At 42.0% G+C, this 14,667-nt stretch overlaps 1 protein-coding gene across 1 annotated transcript in view; it reads left to right on the forward strand.

Annotated features, from left to right (window-relative positions):
- Positions 1-553: 553 nt before the first annotated feature.
- Positions 554-14,667, forward strand: part of SCD (stearoyl-CoA desaturase) — a 74,784-nt gene continuing 60,670 nt past the window's right edge. The window contains exon 1 of the mRNA XM_082269287.1: positions 554-677. The gene's annotated coding sequence lies outside the window, so the exon portion shown is untranslated. The remainder of the gene's footprint in view (positions 678-14,667) is intronic.

Raw genomic sequence — 14,667 nt, forward strand, 5'->3', positions numbered from 1 at the left:
AAGGAGAACAGTGATTTCTCTACATGCTGCCCCCGCCCCTCCTACCCAGGTGTACAGGGGAGCCGCACAGGCCCCCTGGAGCATGGGGCCCGGTTGCAATTGCAACCCTTGTAGTTACGCCCCTGGATCTCCACAATCGCACAAATGTGAACCGTGGCTTATGGCTGTGTTATTTTGAGGGGAGAGCAAATTTACACTGTTATACAAGCTGTACACTCACTACTTTACATTGTAGCAAAGTGTCATTTCTTCAGTGTTGTTACATGAAAAGATATAATAAAATATTTACAAAAATGTAGGGGATATACTTACTTTTGTGAGATACTGTACATTTCTCTATAGTATTTGAATAAATAATGAAAATAGCAATACATATTAATATACATAACTTACAATTGTGCTTTTTCATTTTCACATTTAATCATAAAGTTTGCTTCTGTTAATTTAGTGAAGCTGTGGAATGTTCATGACGAATCCGTTATCAAGTCACTGGCAAGGTCATTGTCGGATGTTTTATCTATGCCAGGAGGATGGACTTCTAGATAAGACACATGTAGTTGTGAGTATAAAGCTGGAGATGGGATCACTGTTTCCTTATCTGACTCTGCTATTGAGATATCCACAGTCCCTGTGGTCCAGAGATCTCACTGATTTGCTTTAAGACTTTCACTAACCTGGTAAGTACAGCAGACTTTCTTTAACCTACATGAGCTGCAGCAAATATTTTTTACTGTATTATTAATACAATAATCTGATAAAACCTTAAAGTAATTCTACCTAACTGTATCTCACAATATGTCTGTTAAAGCTATCACATTACCTAACAGTGTGCTGTTCTACGCATGCGGGCGTCCAACAAAAATACCTCCAAGATTATTGTAGCTATACTTAGATTTCAAGTTTGACAACGTGTATTTTAATTTTATTTTAATATTCAGCTTTTTTTTTACCATTTGGGCATAAACATCTTTCTAGGATGGTTTGACTCTTAAGCAACTAGGCGTTACACAGTGGCATAGGGGTTGATTTACTAAAGGCAAATAGACTGTGCCCTTTGCAAGTGCAGTTGCCCCAGAGCTTCGTAAATGAAGTGAAGTTTTACTTTGCAAACAATACCCAATCACATGCAAGGAAAATTTTAAAATAAAAACAGCATTTTTGGTTAAATATGATTCGGTGATGTAAGCCAGCAGTGTTTCCCCTCATTTGTTACCAACCTCAGTGTATACCATGAAGTTAGTCTCCATTCACACTAGTACGACTTGTCAGGCGACTTGGTCAGCCTGAAAAGTCACGCACCGTCGCGGTCCATTGACTGCTACAGGAACCGTTCTAATAGGAGCGACACAAGTCACTCCGACTTAGAAAAAGAGTCCTGTACTACTTCGGGGCGACCTGGAGCGACTTGCATAGACATTCATTTTATGAAGTCCGTGCAAGTCGTGCCGAAGTCGCGTGAACGCGATTTCACAGGTCTCCCCCGAAGTCGTGCCGCTTCAGTGTGAACCGGCACTATAAATGTAAGGATACACAATAGATGACAGTCTTCTAATCTGGCCATTTCTGGTTAGAGAGCCTGTTGGGTTTAAATGTTAATAAACCATAGATAAGTTGGCAAAAGTGCCACCATCCAGATAAAATGAGTGTGAAACAAACAAGTTATCTCATTGATAACTGCACTCACGGTGCATCCACATAAACAATACACAAACCATTGAAACCAAAATTGTGTTGTGCTATCAATATAAAGTGCATAAAATCATAAAATCATGATAACAGTCATCCAATCAAGTGGAAAAAAATCATTATAGGTCAGATATAAATCAAGGACTATATGTGCAAATTAAAGGATAATTAAAAAAAAAAAAAAAAAACATAAATAGTCCAATAAAGTCCATCAGAAAAAAGAAAGCAAAGTGTTCTTGTGCAAAAGGTTCATATTAACACATAAGTGTTATCAGGATCCCATGCTCCAATAAGAGTAAAATAATTATTCACACCCAGGAGTGCACATCCCACTCTCAAATCGCTTACCAGCTTATATCATCCCCAGATGGAGGTCTGGCTGTGCACCTTATACAGTATTCCCATGGGATGGATGTCAAGAGCCAGGATTCTAGGATGGGTTACCAGTGAGGAGGGGAGACAAAGGGGGAACTCATAGTGTAGTATTTAGAGGTTCAAGCTTTTAAAAAAGGTTAAAACTACTTACAACAAGCCAAGATTATGTTTGTATAATACATTCTAACACATGCAACACTCAGGCGGGCGTGATGACGTCACTGCTGTAGCTCCTCCCTTAAATTTTGTTCTGAGCCTGCTGGTAGCTGGTGCTAGCTCCTAATTATATCCCAATCACTGTCCATAGAGATTTCATTTTAAAGAGGAACTTCACCCTTGTATTTTGTATCTTATCCTACCTTTTTCTGCTGAGTTGTCCTTCATAAACATGCTCATGCTCATCACCTTAACAATTATCTGCAGTAACCTGCCACTTTGCTGATGCTTACCAGTCCTGTGCAGTCATCTGCCTCTTTGACTTTTTTCAGGGTGCCATCTGTCTCTTCCTGGTTTTCAAGATAGCCCACTGATGAAGCATATGCATTAGATTGCTCCCCATCCCATACATCCCAGCAGGCAGCAGCAGCAGATTGAGGTTGGCATTCTCGCCTAGGCAAGAAATCCAGGCTGAGTGACCCTAAAAAGTATTAAAAAAAAAATGTCCTGCTGACATTTTACTAGACGTGAAATGAGGGAAACTCTCTAACAGCAACACAGGCAAAAATAAAAATGATTTTCTCTAGTAGGGGAAGGCTAAAACCATTGTCGGATTTTTATTTTATTTGTTGCTTTTGCAGGTTTTCCCTCAGTTCCTGTCCTGGGAAACTGGTGTCAGCAGGACAATGAGGGTAAATCTGCCCAACGAAGCCCCAGATAGCAGGAAAAACCCAGCAGAGGCTCTATTCCTTCCCTGCTCTATCCAAAACATTTCTGTTTGACATACACTTTAAAGGACAGTGAAACTATCTCTCCATAAGAAAGCAACCTTTCTTTATTGCAATGCATCTGAGTTTCAAATGTTAAACTATGCATTCAAATTCACAACTAGTACATTAGAGGCTTGTAACATTATTTAGTGTTAAAAGATTACATTATCTAAAATATTAAAGATTTACTCCAGCTAACACATTTTTGGATGGAGGGAGGGAGGGCTAGAACCTCTGTTGAGTTCTTATTACTGTGTCTCCACTGGGGGCACCTCCCTTCCCTTCCCTTCCCTTCCCTTCCTGCTTTTTCCAAAAGTAACAGAAGAAAAATGTCCCCAGTGAAGATACAGAGAGTAATAAATCTGTAAAATTGGGAAGATTTCCCTACATGTTCTGAGACAAAAGTGATAGGAAATTTCTCCAAAGGGAAACGGGCATCAATAAAAGCCTAGCCGGGGTTCTCCCCCTCTCTATTCAAAACAAAAATAAAAAATGTGCCCGTAGTACACTAAACAGAGCTTGTAAAAATCTGAGAGTCAGGCCCAGTGTTGTCGACCCTCTAGTCTTGCCTTTTTTACATCTGCTTTTAAGCCATGCCATAGTTAAAAAAGATCTATTTTTTTTTTCACTTTTCTCTATGGGATAAAATACATGTAGTACTTTGTCCCATGTTTCTAAGTGCTTTCTAACTTTAGTTATGGAATTTGTGCCCCCAGTGCCACCTACCAGTGCTCACCAGTGCCACCCACCAGTGCCTACCAGTGCCAAATACCAGTGCCCACCAGCACCACCTACCAGTGCCCACCAGTGCCATCTGCCAGTGCTCACTAGTGCCACCCACCAGTGCCCACCAGTGCCAAATACCAGTGCCCACCAGCACCACCTACCAGTGCCCACCAGTGCCATCAGCCAGTGCTCACTAGTGCCACCTACTAGTGCCCAGCAGCGCCACCTACCAGTGCCATCTATCAGTGCTCACCAATGCCACCTATCAGTGCCCCATAAGTATCACCTATTAGTTGCTATCAGTGCCCATGAGTGCCCCCTATTAGTGCCCTTCAGTGCCACCCATCATTGCCACCTATCCGTGCAGCCTTATCAGTGCCACCTTATCAGTGCCCATCAGTGCCGCCTCATCAGTGTCCCTCAGTGTCGCCTACCAGTGCCCACCAGTGTAGCCTATCAGTGCCCATCAATGCAGCCTATCAGTGCCCATCAGTGCAGCCTACCAGTGCCTATCAGGGCCCTTCAGTGCTGCCTCATAAGCGCACAACAATGAAGGAGAAAAATTACCTGTTTGCAAAATTTTATAAGAAACTATAAAAACGGTTTTGGTTTTTTTTTTTTGTTTCAACATTTTCAGTCTTTTTTTGTTTGTTCAGGAAAAAATAAAAACTCCAGTGGTGATTAAATACCACCAAAAGAAAGCTATATTTGTTTGAAAAAAAAATGTTAAAAATTTATTTTTGGTACAGCATTGCATGACCGCGCAATTGTCATTCAAAGTGTGACAGCGCTGAAAGCTGAAAATTGGCCTGGGCAGGAGGGGGGTTTAAGTGCCCAGTAGGCAAGTGGTTAAGTAGATATCACCAAGACCAAAATACACCTGGTCATACCCCTTGCACAAATACTCTGATTCATAGCTGCAGCTTTTCTTGGCTGTGAGCACTTTCCCAAGGCAAGCAACGGCAAGAGGAATGCATAGCCCCCCTCCGCATTCTATACAGAATTGTAAAATTAAATTTACAATGACAGATCATCTTTAAATAGATGTCACCAAGACCAATGGGCACCTGGTCGTACCCACTGCAGAAATACCCTGTTTCAAAGCTGCAGCTTTCCTTGGCTGTGATCACTTTCCCAAGGCAAGCAACGGCAAGAGGAATGCATAGCCCCCCTCCGCATTCTATACAGAATTGTAAAATTAAATTTACAATGACAGATCATCTTTAAATAGATGTCACCACGACCAATGGGCACCTGGTCATACCCACTGCAGAAATACCCTGTTTCAAAGCTGCAGCTTTCCTTGGCTGTGAGCACTTTCCCAAGACAAGCAACAGCAAGAGAAATACGTTGATCTGGGCTTTATACAGCCCTGGATAACTATGTGAATGAGGCCTAATGAGGTTATTGGAGCTCAACACTAGCCAAGCTGTCTTACCGGCAGTCCTGGGGCTAACAGTTGGTAAATTGTGGTGTCATTTTTCAATCTGATGAACAATGTAGATTGCACAAATTGTAAGCTGGGTGCTGATCTTTTGTACCTTTTCATCCACTCCACTGTAGTTTTGGCATCTTTCACTGGTTAAGAATGTTCATATATCTAGAATCTCACCATTTCTATTCTTTCTGAGAGTACATTAGACCCATGGGATAAGTGTACTTATTTGAAGCCAAATTCACCTCAAGTGTATTTGAATGAATCTGTGATACAAAACGTGTTTGTCTTTCTTTAATGCTATAAATGTCAGGGTCTTAAGACTGCATTCTGAAAACATAATGAAACAATTATCAGCCACTTCACTGGTTCCCAGAGTTATAAGTGACCTCTACATATTGGCAAATGAACAGGGCACAGGTGCACATAAGTGCTAACTTTCACATCAAAAACCTTTTAGATACAAACAACAATCAAATGCTAATATTGGAGAGCTGCAGGTGAAGGAAAAGTGCTAGTATACGTTGTAGCTTAGCATACAGGTATATTGTAGATAGGTGTCATAGGGGCTCATTCAGATGGGTGCCAAGACCCGTCCTCCATGCTGGCCCGCTTTTTGCTGTGTGTGCATCCACCACCATAAAAGTGGGTGTGCAACTCACAGTAATTGTTTTTTCAACTGTTTAAAACATATCAGTCCCTCTGCTTGTTGTCCTTGTTGTTGGAAATAATATATTATAGTCAGGAGTGGAAGGGAAAGTTCCGCAAACCTAAAAACAATTGAGATGAGGCTGATTTGCTAAAACAGGTGAAAATGTTCACACAAAAAAAGAGTAAAGATTTACTTAATTTATCCAATTATGTGCAGATGAAGGAAATAAACCAAAATTTGCTGTTCACATCAGTGGTGTGTTTAGGTTTTGTGCTGCCCTAGGCCGGACTAAACTTGTGCACCCCCTAATTTAACTATGACCCACCCCTTCCTGTCAAGGCCACACCTTTTCCTGTTTCAGACCTGCCCTGTCATCTGTAAACCACACCTCTTCCTATTTAGGCTCCACATTTTCCTCTTAGAGCTCCACCTCTTCCTCTCTGTACATTAAAAGTGGATACAAAGTGCCTACTTGTATATTTTGTTGTTTTGCATGAGTATGTTGGTTCGCGGGAGCGCTCCTGGGGGCCCCCATTAAGCAGCAGGGATGCCAATCCATGGGGCCGGCGGGAGGCAGACATGGGAGCAAACTCAGACGGGACTCAGAGGATGGATCAGGGTTTTTTTTTTCATGCGGGGAGGCGGCATGTACCCCAAGGTTCAGCTATATTTAGCGATATTGGTTGTGTACCCCAAGTTTTAGCGGATCAGGGTTTTTTTTTTTTTCATGCGGGGAGGCGGCTTTTTAGCCGCCCCCCGCGCAAAGTGCCGCCCTAGGCCTGGGCCTTGTTGGCCTGGGCCAAAATACAGCAGTGGTTCACATAATTGAAATATGTGAATCCTCTCTCTTTTTTGTGCGAACAGTCTGAATTAATTTAGTTAATCAGCCTCAATGAGCCACACAGATGGCAGCAGTGAGCTACTGTAAGATCACATTACATGCAACCTGTTCATTTTGTGTTTATCTCCCTTTTAAAATTCAACAAATTAACAAAAGAAGGAAAAGTAATCAAGAATGGGCATTTGGGATAAGCACAGTTAAACAGGGGTGTTTTACTGAATAGCAAAGGACATATGATCTATAAGTGCTTGTTTAGGTGCCTGGATATTGTAATGCTGTAACCCATGGCAACAACCATTCTAAAGTTAGCTACTATTTATAAGCTTAGTGTATTCTACTTGTCAGTTTTAGGCCCCTTTCACACTTGTGTGACTTTGTTGCGATTTTGCCACAACTTTGACTGAACTTGAAGCAGTGCTTGTATAATCTTGAGGTCTGTGGACCTCAAGTCGCATCAAAGTCAGACCAAAGTAGTGCAGGGATTACTTTGAAGTCACAGTGACTTGAAGTCACACAGATATGAACAGTACTCATTGGAAATCATAGGGTACGACTTGTCATGCGACTTTGCAGTCCCATGTCGCAGGACAAGTCACACAAGTGTTAAAGGGGCCTAAATGCAACTTTGTACCCTAATAAATTTTTCAATACACCAGTCACTGAACATTTTACAATACATTTGCAACTCTCATAAGCATTCCCCATTCTACACAGAGTTCATTTTTTACTCTTCAAACAGCAGTCATATTTTTGCTAGTTTTATTAAATTGACTATCTATCTATCTATCTATCTATCTATCTATCTATCTATCTATCTATCTATCTATCTGTCTATCTGTCTATCTGTCTATCTGTCTATCTGTCTGTCTGTCTGTCTGTCTGTCTGTCTGTCTGTCTGTCTGTCTGTCTGTCTGTCTATCTATCTATCTATCTATCTATCTATCTATCTATCTATCTATCTGTCTGTCTGTCTGTCTGTCTGTCTGTCTGTCTGTCTGTCTGTCTGTCTGTCTGTCTGTCTGTCTGTCTGTCTGTCTGTCTGTCTGTCTGTCTGTCTGTCTGTCTGTCTGTCTATCTGTCTTCGAGAGAAATATGAAGAACACCACTGAAGTAGGTTATATCAGTCTCCAAACATCTGCTGCTTGAAAACATTACAGCTCATTTTCATCAACTCGATTTATCTTGACATATGGTAGAATCAAGCCTCCAAATTTTAATTTACATTTCCTGATCAAAGTTCATGAGAGTAGAAGTAATATAATCAACATGTCCTTTTGAATCCATCAGTTGTGATAGGATTTGTAAACTCAACAGAAATGTGACTGTAGGTGCAAGAAACATTTCCCATCTGCGGTGCTGTTACACAACAAAAGATTTGGCATGATTTAGTAAAGAATCCATCATTTTTAAATGCAGTTACTCAGAATTACTTCTGTAAGTGAGCAAAGTGAATTCTTACTGTTTCTATTTATAAATTAGCACTACTGTACAACTCCATTACTGTGAATCCTGTTATTTTTTAATGGAATTTTTTTTTTTTTTGGAAGTAGAATTCCAGCCTAAACCTAATTAGACTTAAAAATGCCCCCTTTCCCCAGCACTTATGCTGAGGAACCTGTGTGAAAAAGATGTATATACTGCGTCATGTGATCCCTTGTGTCAGCCAATGGCAGCTGTAGGGGAGAAGAGGGACAGCCAACAACAGCTGGGACATGGGAGCCTATGGGTAATGTCTCTGTTGCCAGGCATTACCAGCCACTGTCAAACGCTCTCTCTTCTCCTCTACAGCTGCCTCTGGCTGACACATGGGATCACCTGACTTGGCTGGAGTGGGCTGAAAATAGGTAAGTATATATCGGTACATCATGGTTACACTGGATATTTAGCACAGGTGTTAGGAGGAGAGCAGGAGTATTTTTATGAAGAGTTAGGTTGAGGCTGGAAATCTATGATTTTCAAATGGTTCTGCAGACTACTGTTTCCCCCCTCCTAAACTTGGATGTGCAAGGTGTAGAGGACCCAACAGGGGCGCTATTAAAAGAAAGGCTGTGTAGCTCCAGGCTAAGCCACACAGTAAATAACACTGAAATAGGACAGAGGTAAGTATTTAAAGAGGTTGTAAACCTCCGATCTTTTTTTTTTTGAAAGCGAACACCTGAAAGAAAAACACATAATGAGCTAGTATACATCGCATACTAGCTCATTATGAAATACTTACCTTAGAACCCATCCGGCCATCTGATTGGCTGGAGCCGTGATGACGTCACTCCCGCACATGCGCGCGGGAACAGACAGTCACGGCACGGGGCTCTGAAAGAAAGGCACAAGCGACCGTTCCTTCAGAGCGCGTGCGCCAGTGACGTCACTGGCTGCATGCAAAGTAAATATCTCCTAAACGGTGCATGTTTAGGAGATATTTACAGTACCTATAGGTAAGCCTTAATATAGGCTTACCTATAGGTACAAGTGTCAGAGGAGGGTTTACTTCCTCTTTAAAGTGTTTGTTACCCCAACATTTCATATTCCTGATGTGTGCCTGCTGTACCATGTACTTGTACGAAAAAGTATCCTATTCTCTTTGTATTGCTCCCTTTGTGTGAAATCCCTGCCAGTCCCTCTGATTTCCTATTTAAAACTGACCACACTAAGCAGGAGAATACATCATGGTCAGTTCTCTAGCTATGCTGGGAACTCGGCCTGCTCTCCTCTAATGATCAGACTTGTCCTGACATGTGCCCCTTACACAGCCTTTCACTGGGGAGATCAGTGTGCTGCTCCTTCTCCTCCCCCCAGCTCTTTTACAGCTGAGTACAGAGGGAATGTGATCACTTATAAAAAAAAGAAAAATAATGTATTTATATATTTTTTTTATATCTATACAAAAATGTTTTGCCTTTCAATTCTATTTTAACCACTTTACCACCGGAGGATTTTGCTGTCTTCCGTCCAGGCCACTTTTTGCGATTCGGCGCTGTGCGACTTCAACTGACAATTGCGCGGTCGTGCGACGCCGTACCTAAACAAAATTTACGTCCTTTTTTTCCCATAAACAGAGCTTTCTTTTGGTGGTATTTGATCACCTGTGCGATTTTTACTTTTTGCACTAAAAACAAAAAAAGAGCGTTTATTTTGAAAAAATAACAATATTTTTAACATTTTTTTATATGAAATTCCCCCCAAAAAAGATGTAAAAACCAATTTTTTAAAAAATTTTTGGCCAATTTGTTTTCTGCTACCTATGTTTGGTAAAAAAAATCGCAATAAGCATATTTTGATTGGTTTGCGCAAAAGTTATTGCGTTTACTAACAAAGGGAAAGATTTCTGTCATTTTTGGTGTTTTTTTTTTAACGCGTAATGGCGGCGATCTGCGATTTTTTTTGCGGGACTACGACATTGCGGCGGACAGATCGGACCCTTGACTGACATTTTTGACACTTTTGGGGGTACCAGTGACATTACTGCAGTAATCAGTGCTATATATATGCACTGTTACTGTAAAAATGACACTGGCAGGGAAGGGGTTAATTTTATTGGAGTGGGAGGGGTTAATGTATGCCTGGTGCTTACTGACGTGTGGGGGGGGAGGTGACTGAGTGAGTCATGGACAGATCGGATGTCCAGCTATGCTGAACAGTCCGATCTGTCACTCCCTGTCACTATGGAGATCCGCCCGCTGTGTTTACACACAGCGGGCGGATCTCCAGACTCGATCCCCGACGATCGGGTAAGAGCAGCGGCGATTGCCGCTGCTCCTCCCCTGGCCCGACTCCTGCTGTGAATGAAAACAGCGGGAGCGAGCCTCCGGCGGCGCGCAAGCGCCGCCCAGAAGGGGGAGTGTCTGACGACGTAGTACTACGTCGTCAGACGATAACGAGCCACTCTGCCGCAGTAATATTACTGTGAGCAGTCGTAAAGTGGTTAAACTAATTGGGTGGCTTTACAAGGTGACTTTACCTTGGTCCAGATGCACTCAGTGGAGTAGAGATATGCCGTAATGGACAACGTGTACAACAGGTACGGCAGTATTTTTACCTGCTTCTCAGCTTTGCATACTGCCATTCTGCTTTCACTGTTGCTCTTCACAGAAATTCCATCCCGGGCCACAGGCATGCTGCATCAACCTCATTTTTGCCTGCGGATAGATTGGTTTCTTGAGTCTTCTTCTGTCCACCTCTGCAACAGTGTATGTGAATTTGTTTACATACAAAATAAAGTTGAATAGTGTCAAACAATTTATTGAAACATCATGCTGAACAAAGATGATATTAAAATAATGAAGTCTGCATAGGACGAAACATATGGAGCATTTCCAGGTGACCTGCACTGACATACCACCTTAAATATGGATCTGTCAGGACAGTATGGCCATGACGAAGCCACAGATAGCTTTACTCTCCACCTAATGCAGTTTTACTTCACAAAGTACAGTACAGAGTATGTTTTTGTCCAGTCTTTTGAAGTGTAAGAAGACAATGCCTTTCTTTGCCCTAGCTTTGTAAAACTGAAACTATACTGCGGGAACATGAGATGGAAGGGAGAGTCCAACAAAAGACTGTACTAACCAGCACAAATAGGGGGAGCAAAGCAATATACCAAGTGTACAAATAAATACGTTGTAGTGCTGCTACACAGCCACAAGGTGGCAGTAGATTCCAGAATAATGGACAATACAATGGTAACAGCGCTAAAACAACGTAACAGATGGGATGCTAAAGTATTAAATTTGAACTGTTTCATAGATAGTGTCGCAGAGGTGGACAGAAGGAAACTTGTGGCCAAGAAGATGGTTATAGCGTTCTAGCACAGCCTTAAGCTGGATTTCCCTTTAGATTTACCTTCAACTATGTAGTACAGGGGCCTGCCTGATTGCATACATATTGAAAGTGTTTAGATGTGACCTCATATTATATGGTTTTGGTAAATCTAAAGGAAAACCTCTAAAGACAATTGTATAGTGTGTATCCAGCTTTACTTGGATTAATATTTATTGTTCATGCTGTCCTGCTTGAAGTGATTAATCAGGGACTTTCCAGAGGGAATGAAGGTGCTTTTTTATTTTGTTTTGTAGATTTTTAGGCTTTTAGGCTCTGTTTTCAGATGTGACATCAATGCAACCCAACACAGTACAATTTTGGGAGAGGTTCCTGTACTACTTTGGTGTCATTCCAGCATAATTTTGGCTCCATAGAATATGCAAACAGCATCTAAAGTTGCACTACATAATCGCACTGAAAATAGGATTGCAGCAGTGTGAAGCTAGCCATAGGCTGATGTTTTATATCTGTTTTTTTATATATAATATTTATACAATAAAAACGAAAACATCTACACTAAGTGCCGGGTCACACTTGTGCGATGCGGGAAGGCTGCGAATTCGCAGCCTGTTCCCGCATCTCAAACGCACCCCTGGCAGTTCACACTGCCATATGCGATACGCAGGGGGTGTCAATGAAATCTTAATGACACCCCCAGTTTGATCGTATATCGCAGTGCGATCGGACAGTTCGCACAGGATCGGATCGCACAAGTGTGAACCACTGTGCGATCCGATCCTGATGCGGCTGGAAAAAAGGGTCATCTGCGTGTTTGGTGCATCCGCACCTCCGATCGCATGTAATAAAGGAGCAGTGCGCTCCGAATTACATGCGATCGGCACACTCGCAGAAGTTTGAACCGGCCCTTAGTGATCAAAACCCAAAATCAAATTCTCATAGCTGCACTCACAAAATGCCTAAGTGCCGGTTCACACTAATACGACTTGTCAGGCGACTTGGTCAGCCTGACAAGTCGTGCACCGTCGCGGTCATTAAATAGTACAGGACCAGTTCTAATAGGAGCGACACAAGTCGCTCCGACTTAGAAAAAGGGTCCTGTACTATTTCGGGGTGACCTGGAGGCGACTTGCATTGACATTCATTTTATGAAGTACGTACAAGTCGCGCCGAAGTCGTGCTGCACGCAACTTCACAGGTCGCCCCCTAAGTCGGAGCAACCTAGTGTGAAACGGCACTTATACCAAGTCTATGACTAAAATAAACCCTACAAAAATGTTGCGACAAAGACACAGCGCAACATTTTATTTGGGTTTATATTATGTATACAGATAAATCATTCCCAGAGCACTATGGGTCAGCTGAAGAGACAGCACACCTGTAGTTATCTGGTTTTCCGTCTAGCTCCGACCACTGGGGCTATTGTCTATTACCTGCATTACAACACTGTTTACCATGAACTGCACTGATCCTACAGCTCCACCTTCTGGCTGGATAAAAGACTACATAATAATAAAATGCAATATTTCATATTAGCAGGATGTAAAAGTCCTGGCCATATTCATCTTCTAGCAGCCCTGGGGGAAGAAGAGATTTACTGAAACGGGTACCCCCAGAATGCAGCTGTGCATAGTAACCAATCAGCTTCTAAATTCAGCTTGTTAAATGAATCTTTGACAATAAAACCTGGAAACTGATTGGTTACTATGCACAGCTGCGCCAGATTCTGTGCGCACCAGTTTTAGTAAATCTCCCCCTTTGTGACAGAGGTGTGCCCAGCAGAGCTAGTGGGGGTGTTGAGGAAACTGGTTACTTGGTACACCGATAGCCGACTGGGGGGACCAGTGTCCTCAAAAAGGTATGCCCCCGCAAGCACAGAAATAGAGGAAAATTTCCTAATTAAAAATAACAATCAAACCACGCTTGGTGTAAAACAAACAAATATTAAAATATGAAAAAATAGTGATAACAGCAGCGCTCACTGATTTCTGAATACCCAATATATCCATATCAAACAGAAAGAAACAATGGGGTGGATTTACTAAAACAGGAGAGTGCAAAATCTGGCGCAGCTCTGCATAGAAACCAATCATCTTTTTTTTTGGTCAAAACTTAATTAACCACTTGGCGATAAGATTCACTGCGGCAGGGCAGCTCAGCTGCGCATAATCACGTAGATCTACGTGATTATGTGCACGCAGTTCCGCGTGCTGCCGGAGCCGCGCTCCTGCTGTGTCTAATCATCGAGAGACCGGCGGCGATCGACCCCGCTCCTCCCGCGATCTTGGGCAATACTGACAGGAGAGCCGTCTGGTATGTAAACAATGCAAGACAGCTCTCCTGTCAGAGAGGCAGGGAAAGATCGTGTGATTCAGCTAAGCTGAATCACTGATCTCTCTCTGCCTTTGTTAAATCCATCCCCAAAACAGTTAGAAAGCACATATAGGGAACACATTTAACCCTTTGATCACCCCCAGTGTTAACCCCTCCCCTGCCAGTGTCATTATTACAGTAACAGTGCATATTTCTAGCACTGATTACTGCAGTAATGTCACTGGTTCCCCCAAAAGTGTCAAAAATGTCAGTTAGGGGTCCGATCTGTCTGCCACAATGTCGTAGTCCCGCAAAAAATTGCAGATCACTGCCATTACTATTAAAAAAAAAAAATGACATAAAGCTTTCCCCTAGTTTTTAGACGTTATAACTTTTGCACAAACCAATTATTATACGCTTTTTGGGATTTTTTTCCCCAAAAATATGTAGCAGAATACAAATTGGTCTAAACTGATAAAAAAAATTTGATTTTTTTATTTTTTTTATTGGGAATGTTTTATGGCAGAAAGTAGAAAATATGGTGTTTTTTCAAAATTGTCGCTCTTTTTTTGTTTATAAAGCAAAAACAAAAAAACCGCAGAGGTGATCAAACACCACCAAAAGAAAGCTCTATTTGTGGGAAAAAAAGGACATCAATTGTATTTGGGTATGGCATCGCACGACCGCGCAATTGTCAGTAGAAGCAACGCAGTGCCGAATTGCAAAAAATGGCCTGGTCATTTAAGGGGGTAAAACCTTCCGGGGCTGAAGTGGTTAAGCAAGCTGAAGTTAGAAGCTGAGATTTTGCACTTTCCAGTTTTAGTAAATTAACCCCAGTGTGTTATGCTGTTATAAGTCCAATAGGCATTTAAGTGCAAATACCACAAATTCTATTGTGAGTAAAAATCTCCGGAAAGTTTTACCCCCTTCACGACCAGGT

The sequence above is a fragment of the Pelophylax lessonae genome, assembly GCF_965119305.1.
Source record: "Pelophylax lessonae genome assembly, chromosome: 9".
Classification (NCBI taxonomy): Eukaryota; Metazoa; Chordata; class Amphibia; order Anura; family Ranidae; genus Pelophylax; species Pelophylax lessonae.